Source organism: Pristiophorus japonicus, chromosome 9 (genome assembly GCF_044704955.1).
Source record: "Pristiophorus japonicus isolate sPriJap1 chromosome 9, sPriJap1.hap1, whole genome shotgun sequence".
Lineage (NCBI taxonomy): Eukaryota > Metazoa > Chordata > Chondrichthyes > Pristiophoridae > Pristiophorus > Pristiophorus japonicus.
In genome coordinates, this window is record NC_091985.1 from 34,070,738 (window position 1) to 34,084,981 (window position 14,244).

Below are 14,244 nucleotides of genomic sequence, written 5' to 3' on the forward strand. Positions count from 1 at the left end.
GATCACAGTATGGTTGAATTTGTAATACAGATTGAGGGTGAGGAAGTAGTGTCTCAAACGAGCGTACTATGCTTAAACAAAGGGGACTACAGTGGGATGAGGGCAGAGTTAGCTAAAGTAGACTGGGAACACAGACTAAACGGTGGCACAATTGAGGAACAATGGAAGACTTTTAAGGAGCTCTTTCATAATGCTCAACAAAAATTTATTCCAGTGAAAAAGAAGGGCGGCAAGAGAAGGAATAACCAGCCGTGGATAATCAAGGAAATAAAGGAGAGTATCAAATTAAAAACCAATGCGTACAAGATGGCCAAGGTTAGTGGGAAACTAGAAGATTGGGAAAATTTTAAACGACAGCAAAGAATGACTAAGAAAGCAATAAAGGGAAAGATAGATTACGAAAGTAAACTTGCGCAAAACATAAAAACAGATAGTAAAAGCTTTAACCGATATATAAAACGGAAGAGAGTGACTAAAGTAAATGTTGGTCCCTTAGAAGATGAGTAGGGGGATTTAATAATGGAAATGGCTGAGACCTTAAACAATTATTTTTCTTCGGTCTTCACAGTGGAAGACACAAAAACCATGGCAAAAATTGCTGGTCACGGGAATGTGGGAAGGCAATCATTATCACTAGGGAGATAGTGCTGGACAGGCTAATGGGACTCAAGGTAGACAAGTCCCCTGGTTCTGATGAAATGCATCCCGGGGTATTAAAAGAGATGGCGGAAGTTATAGCAGATGCATTCATTATAATCTACCAAAATTCTCTGGATTCTGGGGAGGTACCAGCGGATTGGAAAGCAGCTAATGTAACGCCTCTGTTTAAAAAAGGGGGCAGACAAATGGCAAGTAACCATAGGCCGGTTAATTTAACATCTGTAGTGGGGAAAATGCTTGAAGCTATCATTAAGGAAGAAATAACGGGACATCTAGATAGGAACAGTGCAATCAAGCAGACGCAACATGGATTCCTGAAGGGGAAATCATGTTTAACTAATTTACTGGAATTCTTTGAGGATATAACGAGCATGGTGGATAGAGGTGTACCGATGGATGTGGTGTATTTAGATTTCCAAAAGGCATTCGATAAGGTGCCACACAAAAGGTTACTGCAGAAGATAGAGGTATGCGGAGTCAGAGGAAATGTATTAGCATGGATTGAGAATTGGCTGGCTAACAGAAAGCAGAGAGTCGGGATAAATGGGTCCTTTTCGGGTTGGAAATCGGTGGTTAGTGGTGTGCCACAGGGATCGGTGCTGGGACCACAACTGTTTACAATATACATAGATGACTTGGAAGAGGGGACAGAGTGTAGTGTAACAAAATTTGCAGATGACACAAAGATTAGTGGGATAGCGAGTTGTGTTGAGGACACAGAGAGGCTGCAAAGAGATTTAGATAGGTTAAGCGAATGGGCTAAGGTTTGGCAGATGGAATACAATGTCGGAAAGTGTGAGGTCATCCACCTTGGAAAAAGAAACAGTAAAAGGGAATATTATTTGAATGGGGAGAAATTACAACATGCTGCGGTGCAGAGGGACCTGGGGGTCATTGTGTATGAATCCCAAAAAGTTAGTTTGCAGGGGCAGGAGGTAATCAGGGAGGCGAATGGAATGTTGGCCTTCATTGCGAGAGGGATGGAGTACAAAAGCAGGGAGGTCCTGCTGCAACTGTACAGGGTATTGGTGAGGCCACACCTGGAGTACTGCGTGCAGTTTTGGTCACCTTACTTAAGGAAGGATATACTAGCCTTGGACGGGGTACAGAGACGATTCACTAGGCTGATTCCAGAGATGAGGGGGTTACCTTACGATGATAGATTGAGTAGACTGGGTCTTTACTTGTTGGAGTTCAGAAGGATGAGGGGTGATCTTATAGAAACATTTAAAATAATGAAAGGGATAGACAAGATAGAGGCAGAGAGGTTGTTTCCACTGGTCGGGGAGACTAGAACTAGGGTCACAGCCTCAAAATACAGGGGAGCCAATTTAAAACCGAGTTGAGAAGGAATTTCTTCTCCCAGAGGGTTGTGAATCTGTGGAATTCTCTGCCCAAGGAAGCAGCTGAGGCTAGCTCATTGAATGTATTCAAGTCACAGATAGATAGATTTTTAACCAATAAGGGAATTAAGGGTTTCGGGGAGCGGGCGGGCAAATGGAGCTGAATCCACGGCCAGATCAGCAATGATCTTGTTGAATGGCGGAGCAGGCTCGAGGGGCTAGATGGCCTACTCCTGTTCCTAATTCTTATGTTCTTATGTTCTTATGTTATTATCCAGTGCGCTCAGCTGTTTCTTGATATTACGTAGAATCAATCGAATTGGCTGAAGACTGGCTTTTGTGATGTGTGGGCACCTCAGGAGGAGACCCATAGTGATCAACCACTCGGCACTTCTGGCTGAAGATGGTTGCAAACGCTTCAGCCTTGTCTTTTGCATTTGCGTGCTGGGCTCCTCATTGAGGATGGGGATATTCATGGAGCCTCCTCTTCCCGTTAGTTGTTTAATTGTCCATCACCATTCACGACTGGATGTGGCAGAACTGCAGAGCTTTCATCTGATCCGTTGATTGTGGGATCGCTTAGCCCTGTCTATAGCATGTTGCTTCCACTGCTTAGCATGCATGTAGTCCTGTGATGTAGCTTCCCCAGGTTGGCACCTCATTTTTAGGTACGCCTGGTGCTGCTCCTGACATACTCTTCTGCACTCCTCATTGAACCAAGGTTGGTCCTCTGGCTTGATGGTAATGGTAGAATGAGGGATATGCCGGGCCATGAGGTTACAGATTGTGGAGGAATACAATTCTGCTGCTGCTGATGGCTCACAGCGCCTCATGGATGCCTAGTTTTGTAGTCGCTGTTGCAATGTTGCAAACGCAGCAGCCAATTTGTGCACAGCAAACTCCGACAAACAGGTAATGACGAGATAATCTGTTTTAGTGATGTTGATTCAGGGATAAACATTGGCAAGGACACCGGGGTTAAATCCCACGCTTTTCTTCGAAATTGTATCATGGGATGCATCACGTCCACCCGAGAGAGCAGACGGGGCCTCCGTTTAACATCTTATCCAAAAGACAGCACCCTCCGACAGTGCAGCACTCCCTCAGCACTGCACTGGAGTGTCGGCCTGGATTTTTGTGCTCAAGTTTCTGGAGTGGGACTTGAACCCACAACCTTCTGACTCAGAGGCAAGGGTACTACCCACTGAGCCACGGCTGACCTTACATAAGGTAATTCAGGCAGTCACAATGAGGTGGTAGCAATATTTTGTTATAGTTTTATAAATCACTCTTTGTGTGATTCGAGAGAGTTCAAACGAGGACTTGTTTAGTTGGGAGTTCGTGATGCTGACGATTATTCCACTGAAAACCAGTGATTACTTGTGCAGGAGAAGTAATGCTTGCACTCATGCCAAGGCTGTTGAGTGCAGATACACATTAAACTCTGTCCAAAGGCTGCTGGCATTCTTCAGCTGTGTACCGAAGATGTGCAGCTATCTGGGTTTAATGAACACATCAGGACTGGAGCTGAAGGGCCCAATGGGCAAACATTTGGCAGATGGAGTATAATGTGGGAAAATGTGAGGTTATCCACTTTTCAGAAAAAATAGAAAAACAAATTATAATTTAAATGGAGAAAAAGTGCAAAGTGCCGCAGTACAGAGGGACCTGGGGGTCCTTGTGCATGAAACACAAAAAGTTAGTATGCAGGTACAGCAAGTAATTAGGAAGGCAAATGGAATGTTGGCCTTTATTGCAAGGGGGATAGAGTATAAAAGCAGAGAAGACCTGCTACAACTGTACAGGGTATTGGTGAAGCCACACCTGGAGTACTGTGTACAGTTTTGGTCTTCGTATTTAAGGAAGGATATACTTGCATTGGAGGCTGTTCAGAGAAGGTTCACTCGGTTGATTCCAGAGATGAGGGGGTTGACTTATGAAGATAGGTTGAGTAGGTTGGGCCTCTACTCACTCGAGTTCAGAAGAATGAGAGGTGATCTTATCGAAACATATAAGGTAAGAGGGTGCTCAACAAGGTGGATGCAGAGAGAGTATTTCCACTCATAGGGGAAACTAAAACTAGGGGACATAGTCTCAGAATAAGGGGCCGCCATTTAATACTGAGATGAGGGGAAATTTCATCTCTCAGAGGGTTGTAAATCTATGGAATTCTCTGCCCCAGAGAGCTGTGGAGGCTGGGTCATTGAATATAGTTAAAGCGGAGATAGACAGATTTTTGAGCGATAAGGGAATAAGGGGTTATGGGGAGCGGGCAGGGAAGTGGAGCTGAGTCCATGATCAGATCAGCCATGATCTTATTGAATGGTGTCGCAGGCTCAAGGGGCCAGATGGTCTACTCCTGCTCATATTTCTTGTGTTCTTATGTATTCCTTTCACTCTCTTCTGTTTCCTGAATCCCAAAAGCTTCCGCAGGCACCAAAATAAATTGCTGAGCAAAGATTAAAAGTACACAAAAGGCCTGTGCCTGCGGGTTTTTGTTGTGTAAGTCCTACCAGACACTGGCTTCCTACATTTGATCAAACTGCAATGCTTCTGCTGATTGTGGAGACCAACTGTACAGGGATTGAAATCTATTCAGCCCATAATAAATTCCAACCAAGTTCCCCAACTGTAATGGGGAACAGGCCCGAGACAAAGGGTCAGACACACTGAGCTGGGACTGAGTGAGAGGTGGGACAGGACCATCAGTGGTGGTAATTGAATCAGCCTGTGGCCCTTTTCACTCCCTAAATTGTAAAAAATACAACCAGAAAACTGCTGGTGCTGCTGTGGATTTACAGCAAAAGAGTCATAATATGACCCACGTGTCACATTGAGAGCACTCTCTGTCAGCGGTGGCTCAATGCAGTGTACTGAACTATCCAGCTACCAGAGGGGGAAATAATTCAAAGGTTTCAATCTGAAATAATAAATTCCTCTTGCCAGTGTTAAGTAGCTGCATCTACTCCAGCACCTCATCCGTATAAGTTGTAAACTGAAACCGGTGACAATGGAAACGTCTTTTTGTAGGGTAAATGTAAGAATGCAATTATTACCTCTTGCCTCAAACTCAGAAGGTTGTGGGTTCAAGCCCCACTCCAAAGACTTGAGCATGTAATTAAGGCTGACATTTCACTGGCGTACTGAGGGGGTGCTGCACTGTCAAGGGCTGTACCGAGGTACTGCTGCACTGATGAGGGCCCTGTCTGCCATATCAGGTTCACGATAACAATCCCATGGCTCTATTTGTGGAAAAGCAGCGAGGTCTGACCAATATTTATCCCTCAATCAACATCGCCAAGAGTAAAACAGATTATCTGCTCATTATCACTTTGCCATTTGTGGGAGCTTGCCGTGCGCAGATTGGCTGCCACGTTTCCTACATTACAACAGTGATTACATTTCAAAAGGCATTTCATTGGCTGTAAAGTGCTTTTGAACATCCTGGGGTCATGAAAGGTGTTACTGTATAGAAATTCAAGTTTATTTTTCTTTCTCTCCCTGGTGTGCTGGTCTGCTTTTATCCCTCGCCCAACATGATTAAAAACAGATTATCTGCTCATTTATCATTGCTGTGTGTGTGTGTGTGTGTGCGCGTGTACCTACGCATGTGGGTACATGCGTGTGTGTGTGCATGTATGTGCATGTGTGCGTGTGCATGTACCTGTGTGTGTGTGTGCGTGTGCGTGTACCTGCGCGTGTGTGTGTGTGTGTGTGTGAGTGTGCATGTACCTGCGTGTGTGTGTGCGTGTGTGCGCATGTGCATGTGTGTGTGTGCGCATGTGCGTGTGCGCCTGCGTGTGAAGGAGCGGCGAGCGGCGGCCCAGGGAGCAGCGTGGAAGCAGGCCATTACAAGGTACAGTGCGAGCTGGTGCAGGAGGGCAACGGCAGCGAAGAGTGATGTCAGCAAGGTCCAGGTCGGTGATTGGAGCGTGGGCAGATACAGCAGGAGCGGCGAGAGACTGTGGAGGGATGTGATCGGGGCCCAGGAGAGGCGTGAGTTCAGGGCCAGGGGCCCAGGGGCAGCACGGACCAGCTCACACTGCGATACGTGTGCTCACTAGGTCCGTGCAGCAGAGCTGGTCTCCAGTTGTCTTGAGTAATCTTTGGGACTGGACCAAGACCTAGCTCTGTCAAGCACGTGTGGTGGCTGGTGTCCAACGGCCACCACACGTTAAAAAAATCCACGCACAGGCATTTTCCACCCTTCAGGATGTAGTTCGGGTTCTTCATTCGAAACACCTGTGAACTGATCCTTTTTTTGGTGTGGGAGCAAATCATCTTCGTTTCAAGGGACCGCCTATGATGATGATTGTGTGTGTGTGTATCTGTGTGAGTGTGCGTGTGTTTGTGTGTCTGTGTGTGTGTGTGTGTGTATCTGTGTGTGTGTTTGTGTGTCTGTGCATCTATGTGTGTGTGTGTGTATGTGTGCGCGTGTGTGTGTGTGTTTCTGTGTGTGTATCTGTGTGTGTGTGCATCTGTGTGTGTGTGTATCTGTGTGTGTGTGTGTGTGTGCATGTGTGTGTGCGTGCGTGTCTGTGTGTGTGAGTGTATCTCTGTGTGTGTGTATCTGTATGTGTGTGAGTGTATCTCTGTCTGTGTGTGTGTCTGTGTGTGTGAGTGTATCTCTGCCTGTGTGTGTGTCTGTGTGTGTAAGTGTATCTCTGCCTGTGTGTATCTCTGTCTGTGTGTGTGTGTGACCTTGCTTTGTGTAAATTGGTTGTGTGTTCCCTCCAAAAGTGCTGCATTGGCTGTGAAATACTTTGGGACACTGTGAAAGGCACGGTACCAATGCAAGGTCTTTCTGCTGTTAATGGGCGGACAATCAGGGGCTGTGCACTTGCGATCTGTTGATCATAAATTCCCAGCTGACAAGGCTCTGTGGCAAGAATGCAAAAGTGGAAAATTTATCCTTTGAAGTTATCAGGAGCTTCAGACTGCGAGGCATCTTTTCCACCTGCCTGTTTAATATTCACCTGGGTGAAGCACGCAGAGAAACATCAGGTGAGGAGGATCGCTTGCCCATAACTGAGCCCTGCCTGATTATTCTGGCCAATCGCTGAAATGGGCAGAAGGCGAAGTGGGCATGTTGCCAGCGTGTGATTTCCCATTGCCTGGGCAGAATGCAAAGTGCTAAAGAGGGTTCTCTGGCTGTGAACGTCTCCTCCAATAGTTCAATAAATTCAATCATGTCCATTGTTAACGAGCCCAGAAACAGAACTCCATTTCATCCGGTTTTTGCATCCAAAGTGCTGGATTGAGTTTCTACAAGTAGTTCTCATACTGGGGGTCAATAAACGGCAGCAGTACGACCACGAAAAATGTATTTTCTCAGAAGCGCAATGATATATCCTTACTATACAGTATAAATGCACACGAGGCTCATATTTGAGAGAAGGTCACTCTGTGACCAGTTACCTTTATTACCAAGACCTCAAGTGATGAAGGTGGGTGTGGAGCTTCCTCTTTTATACCTGAGAGTCCAGGTTAGGGATGTCTCTCACAAGTTCGCCCCTTGTGGTCAATGTTCTCAAGGTATACAACTTAGGTCAGCTTATACAAGGGTTACAATGATAGTTGAATACATGACACGCAAATTAGTGGTGCCCTTGGACTGAGTTTGCCAATGTAAATAAAAGTCTGCCATGTTGCCGAGCCATCACGTGCGGTGGAGTGACATGTGGAGAGCTGTTTGCATTTCAGAAAATATCCGGTCAGATGGTCTTTATGTGGTTAGAAAGAAAAACAATATCACGTCATGCACCAAAGTACATTTAGTGAATAATTTAAATTCGGTTACATTTACTGTCACTGTTTAGCAAACACTGCACCTTTTGAAAACTAAGGCCAGCACGAAGCAATTTCTGGGTCACAGTCTCAGCACTATTTTCACATTCTACTGTTTCAAACATTTCACTGATAAATAGAGCTCCAAGTGCACAGAAAAACAAGTTCCCTCAGTTTACTAATTAAGTATTTAAGCTGAACCTCATAAACCAATTCTCATTTCAAATAAAAGCGTGTTCGTACAGCTTGCTGAAGTAGATTGAGCTGAAGCTGCAAGATGTTTGTGCTATCTTGTAATCCCCACTTGGGCCCTGTAGCTACTTAGCACTCACCTACAAAGAAATACTGAGCAAAAAATATGTAGATATGCATTTGTACACTCACAATAATGCCAGCATAAGGGTACAGCTGCCAGCAAATAATGATTGTATTACATTTATCCAACCACTAGAGTAGATCTCCCATGGTGTTCCACATGATAAGGCAGAAAATGTGACCCCTCAGTGACCTGTCTCTGATGTCCTGTGTTGCTGATTCCACGCCCTCTTCTGTCTTCACATACTTGGTGCTTCTCTTTCCTTAACTTTTTTAGTTGTTTTTTTCTCGGTTATATTCTGCTTACCTCTCTGGCTTCTCTCTCTCTCTCTTTCCTTCAGGATAGGAGAAGGTGGGATGTATTGTATGGCAAAGCAGGGGCAAAGAGCCACGAACTGCATTTGTGGTGGGGTTTGCAAAGAAAATGTGATCCTCAGTGGCTCCCTTCCCACTCTCGCCCCCCCCAGTCACACTTGGCCCCATCATGTCCCCAACAGCTTTGCCTTCCCATCAGCCTTCCCCCTGCCTACCACCCCATCACTGCAATTACTACCCCTACATCTTGCCCTTTGAACTACCAGCTCAATCTCTGCATCTGCTATGTATGCAATAAAGGTTCAAACTGAGTACTGTTTAACTAAGCAAGGTGCAACCTTGCTTCTGCTTTATTTAGGCCCAAAGTGCCTGACTCATAAAATGGCTGGCCTTTTATACCAGAGCAGCACCATGTGCATGCTGCTCAGTGGCCTCCAACAATGACACCATCTGGTGGCTACAAACAGCATGTACATACATGACAATACCCTCCTCTGAGATCTTATCACAGTCTTTCACAGGTTGAGATGGTCCGGTGCTTTACGCTCCCGGGTTGACTGTCTCAGTTCGATTCTGGCCTTGGGTGAATGTGCGGAGTCTGTTGTGGCTGGATGGCTACCTTGCTGGGGGTAGCAGTGGCTATGTCAGGAATTGCAAGTCCATTTTTATTGAATAAGTCCATGATGGAAATTCCGGGTTCACTGATAACCCTTGAGTCCTCTGAAGACCGCTGGTAAGTTGGTTGGTCGTCGACGGTTTCTTCGTCCGACTGCTCTGGCTCGTCTGTGTGCTTCAGCTTTGTTTGATCCATGTGTTTCCTGCAAGTTTTCCCATTCTTGAGCTTAATAACAAATACTCTGTTGCCCTCCTTGATCATGACCGTACCAGCGATTCATTTGGACCCTGACCATAATTCAACACGTTTCCAGGATCATTAACAGAAATCTCACGTGACACAGTTGCGCGATTGTGGTACCCTTGTTAACTCTGTCTTCTGTATTCAATATGATTACTTAAATCTGGGTGTACAAGAGATAACTTGGTCGTAAACCTCTTTTCATCATGATTTCAACAAGCGAGACCCCTCTGAGTGTGTGGGGTCTTGTCCTGTAACTCAGCAGTATGCAAGACAAGTGGGTCTGCAGTGATCATTGGGTTACTCTCCTCATGCTTTGCTTGATAATTTGTACTGCACGTTCTGCTTGCCCGTTGGACGCAGGCTTGAACGGTGCTGACCTTACATATTTTATGCCGTTAAGTTTTACAAACTCCTGAAACTCCAGACTGGTGAAGCACAACCCATTGTCGCTCACCACAATGTCAAGCAGACCATGTGCCGCGAACATGATAATTGAGATTCTCTATGGTTACCGTGGACGTACTGGATGACATGATTATGCATTCTATCCACTTCAAATAAGCATCCACCACCACTAAAAACATCTTGCCCAGGAAGGGACCTGCAAAATCTACATGGATCCTGGACCAAGGTTTGGATGGCCATGACCACAGACTCAGCGGTGATTCCGCTGGTGCTTTGCTGAGCTGTATGCAGGTGTTGCACTGATGCACACATGCTTCCAGCTCAGAATCAATTCCTGGTCACCATACGTGGGACCTGGCGATGGCCTTCATCATCACTATACCAGGATGTGTGCTGTGTAACTCACGCACAAACTTCTCTCTCCCTTTCTTAGGCATTACAACACGATTGCCCCACAATATGCAATCTGCTTGAATAGACAGTCCGTCCTTGCGACAGGAGTACAGTTTGGCCTCCTCGCACATCTGCTTAGGTACGGCAGACCAATCCACTTTGAGGATTCAACCCTTTACCACCAAGGAAATCGGGTCCTGGCTGGTCCAGGTCTTAATGAGTTGGGCCGTGACAGGGGTACCTCCACTCTCAAAAGCATCCATGATTAACATTAAATCTGTCGGTTGTGACGTTTCCACCTCCGGTGTGGGCAACGGCAATCAGCTCAAAGGATCGGCACAATTCTCTGTCCAGGTCTGTTGCGAATGACATAATCATAGGCAGATAATGTCAGCGCCACTATTGGATGTGGGATGAAACGTTGGTATTGATACCTTTGCTCTCGGAAAACCACGAAATGAGCGGCTTGTGATCGGTCTCTAATTCAAACCTCAGACCAAAGAGGTATTGATGCATTTTTTTAACACCGTACACACATGCTAAAGCTTCTTTTTCTACCATACTGTAGGTTCTTCCTGCTTTAGACAAACTTTTGGATGCATACACGACAGGTTGAAGTTTCCCTGACTCATTGGCTTGTTGTAACACACAACCAATTCCATATGACGATGCGTCACAGGCCAAAACTAAACGTTTACATGGGTCACAATGTACCAACAGCTTGTTAGAGCAAAGCAGATTGCTGGTTTTCTTGAAAGCTCTGTCTTGCAATGCGCCCCACACCCATTTGTTGCCTTTTCACAATAGCATGTGCAGTGGTTCAAATAAGGTGCTCAATTTAGGTAGGAAGTTACCAAAGCAGTTGAGTAGACCCAGGAACGAACGCAGCTCCATCACGTTCTGCGGCTTGGGTGCATTCTTGATGGCTTTGGTTTTCACATCAGTAGGTCTGATGCCATCAGCGGCAATTTTCCTCCCAAGGAATTCGACCTCCGGTACCATGAAGACGCACTTCGAGCGTTTAAGTCTGAGTCCCACTCTGTCCAAACGCAGTAGTACCTCTTCCAGGTTGTTCAGATGTTCCTTGGAGTCACGACCGGTGATCAGGATGTCATCTTGGAACACGACGGTTCTGGAAACGGACTTCAGTAGATTTTCCATATCCCTCTGGAATATTGCTGCAGCCGAGCGAATTCCAAACGGGCACCTGTGGTAAATAAACAGTCCTTTGTGCGTGTTAATGCAGGTAAGTCTCTTCGATGTCTCGACCAATTCCTACGTCATACAGGCCGACGTCAAGTCCAGTTTTGTGAATGACTTCCCTTCGGCTAGTGTCGCAAACAAGTCATCAGCCTTCAGTAACGGGTACTGATTTTGTTTCGAAACCCTGTTGATCGAAGCCTCGTAGTCTCCACAGATTCTGACTGTGCCATCACTTTTCAGCACAGGAACGATGGAGCTGGCCCATTCATTAAATTCGACCGGTGATATGAGCCCTTCACGCTGGAGTCTGTCCAGTTCAATTTGACCTTCTCCCTCATCACATACAGCACTGCCCGAGCTTTCTGATGGACAGGTCTTGCATCTGAGTCCACGTGGATCTGCACCTTGGCTCCCGTGAAGTTGCCGATACCCGGTTCGAACAGCGAAGGTAACTTGCTCAATACTTGGGCACATGTACCTTCCTCTGAAGACAATGCCTTTATGTCGTTCTAGTCGCATCTGATTTTCTCCAACCGGCTCCTGCCGAGCAGCGTTGGGTCATTGCCTGGAACAATCCACAGCGGTAACTCGTGAACCGTACCATTATACGATTGTGCACTGCCAATCATCTTTAACAGTTCTTTGGTGTACGTGTGCATCTTGGCATTAACAGGGCTCAGCCTGGGCCTCACAGTCTTAGTATCCCACAGCTTATTAAATGCCCTCTCGTTCATGAACGATTGACTCCCCCCTGTGACCAGTTCCATCGATACCGGTATCCCGTTAAACTTCACATTAATCAAAATTGGTTTACTCTTGGTTATGAAAGAGTACAGTCCATACACTTCCTCCCCTGGCATCTCTGATTGCGTATCTGGATCCACGTTAGTCTGACTCTCATCCTCCACGTGGTGTGTCGCAGCTCGCTTGCTCATCTGCGAACACTTGCGCTGGAGATGCCCCACTCTCAGACAGCCTTTGCAACTATATTGCTTAAATCGACACTGCTGGTGGCGATGATTTCCCCCACAACGCCAACACTGAGAAGTCGGATACATTCCCACTGGCAGACTTTGAGCAGCCACAGGTTTCGCGAATGTAGCCGGATAGGCCCTGTCATGTGCTGCTCTGCCGAACGCCAAATCAATCGCATTTACAGTACTTGCCGAGGTTCGGTTCTTCACCGATATTTGCTTTAAACTCCTGTCCTTCGTCATACATGATTGAGCGATCTGGATGGCCCTTTTTAAATCCAACTCCTCCACCGCCAGAAGTTTGCGCAGGATCACCTCGTGGTTGATAACAAAGAAGTCCCGTAGCATGACTGCCAACATCGTCACCAACTTGCACGGTCCTGCAAGACGTCTCAGGTCGGCAACGAATTCCGCCGCACTCTGGCCCTCCGATCGAACATGCGTATAAAACCTGTATCTCGAGATGATGATGTCGTCGTCTGGCTTGAGATGCTCCCGTACCAATATATACAACTCCTCGTATGTTTTCTCTGTTGGATCACTAGGCATGAGTAGATTCTTTATCAGGCCGCAGATCTTTGAACCGCACAGAGTGAGGAACACGGCCCCACGCTGATCTGCATCATCGCCCCCCCTTCATTTTGTTGGCCACGAAGTATTGGTTCAAATGGCTCACAAAGTCTGCCCAATCTTCTTCCTCCACGAATCGCTCTAAAAATCCAATCATGCTCATTTTGCAAACAAAGGTTCTTGTATTCTCGTCGCCAAATTTTATGTATGCAATAAAGGTTCAAACTGAGTACTGTTGAACTAAGCAAGGTACAACCTTGCTTCTGCTTTATTTAGGCCCAAAGTGCCTGACTCACAAAATGGCTGGCATTTTATACCAGAGCAGCACCATATGCGTGCTGCTCAGTGGCCTCCAGCAATGACACCATCTGGTGGCTACAAACAGCATGTGTATACATGATACTTCACTTCATTGTTATTCACCTCATCCTTAACCCTCCATCCATTCTCCGCCACTCCCACTCTCTCCCCCCCCTAGGGGTGGGTGGTGAAAGGGCAGAAGCTCCCTCATCCTCTATTAGTTTCTCTCGTCCCCTCTCCCTCCTACGCTGCCCTATCTATTCCCCTCAAAGAGGCTTTATGTGCTTTCCAAATTCAACTTTTCTTCAGAAATTAAATTAGAATGAGAGAAACCACCAGTCTACCTTTCCCTCTCGCTCTCACTCTGTCCCATAAGTTTAGAAATGGTCATTTCTGTCTCACATGTGTTAGATATTAGCATTGTCCGATTGTAATGGGCCACTGAAGGGAGTTCAAGAACAGGGTACAAATGGCTCACTTTGCATCAGTATTCACCCTTGAAGATGATACTCAAATATTAGAAGTTAATGATACCAGTTTTACTATTAGTAACATTGGGCTAGAAATGCAGGGAAACCCAGTCGTTCAGGATTCCCATCTAAAACTCCTCCCCCCCACCTCCCTCCCCCCCCCCATCCCCTTACACTTACACTTGCATAACCCGCACCAGTTAATATCCAGGCCTCTATCTCTCTCGCTCTTCCTCAGTTTAATATACTTTTTAAAGTTCAACAAAAGCTGTAACTGGTGTGTCATCACAGAACTGTCATTTCTGTCTTTCACACATACATCCTCATTTTTTTTTAATATAAATTTTACTGCAGAAATGCTTATGAAATTTGGCCTCCTGATTTTCAAAATTATTTGAAGAAAATCTATTGGGCAGGTTGTGCTCGGAATTAAATAAAAAAATATCCCATCAGTACAGCTGTTTGAGCATTTACATCCTGGGAAATTAGATACAGTACATATTCACAGACAGCACAATCCGAATTCAGCTCAGGGACACAGCTCGCAGCAAAAATATCATCAAAGCCCAGGTTTTCGGGAAAGGCTGATACCCTCAAATAAAAAGACCCAAAATACAATTCCATCGATATATTTAATCATATTATTGTCA

General features: G+C 45.9%; 1 protein-coding gene across 5 annotated transcripts in view; it reads right to left on the reverse strand.

Annotated features, from left to right (window-relative positions):
• ltbp1 (latent transforming growth factor beta binding protein 1) overlaps nt 1-14,244 on the reverse strand; it is a 456,945-nt gene that overhangs the window by 245,696 nt on the left and 197,005 nt on the right. The gene's annotated exons all lie outside the window — the stretch shown is intronic.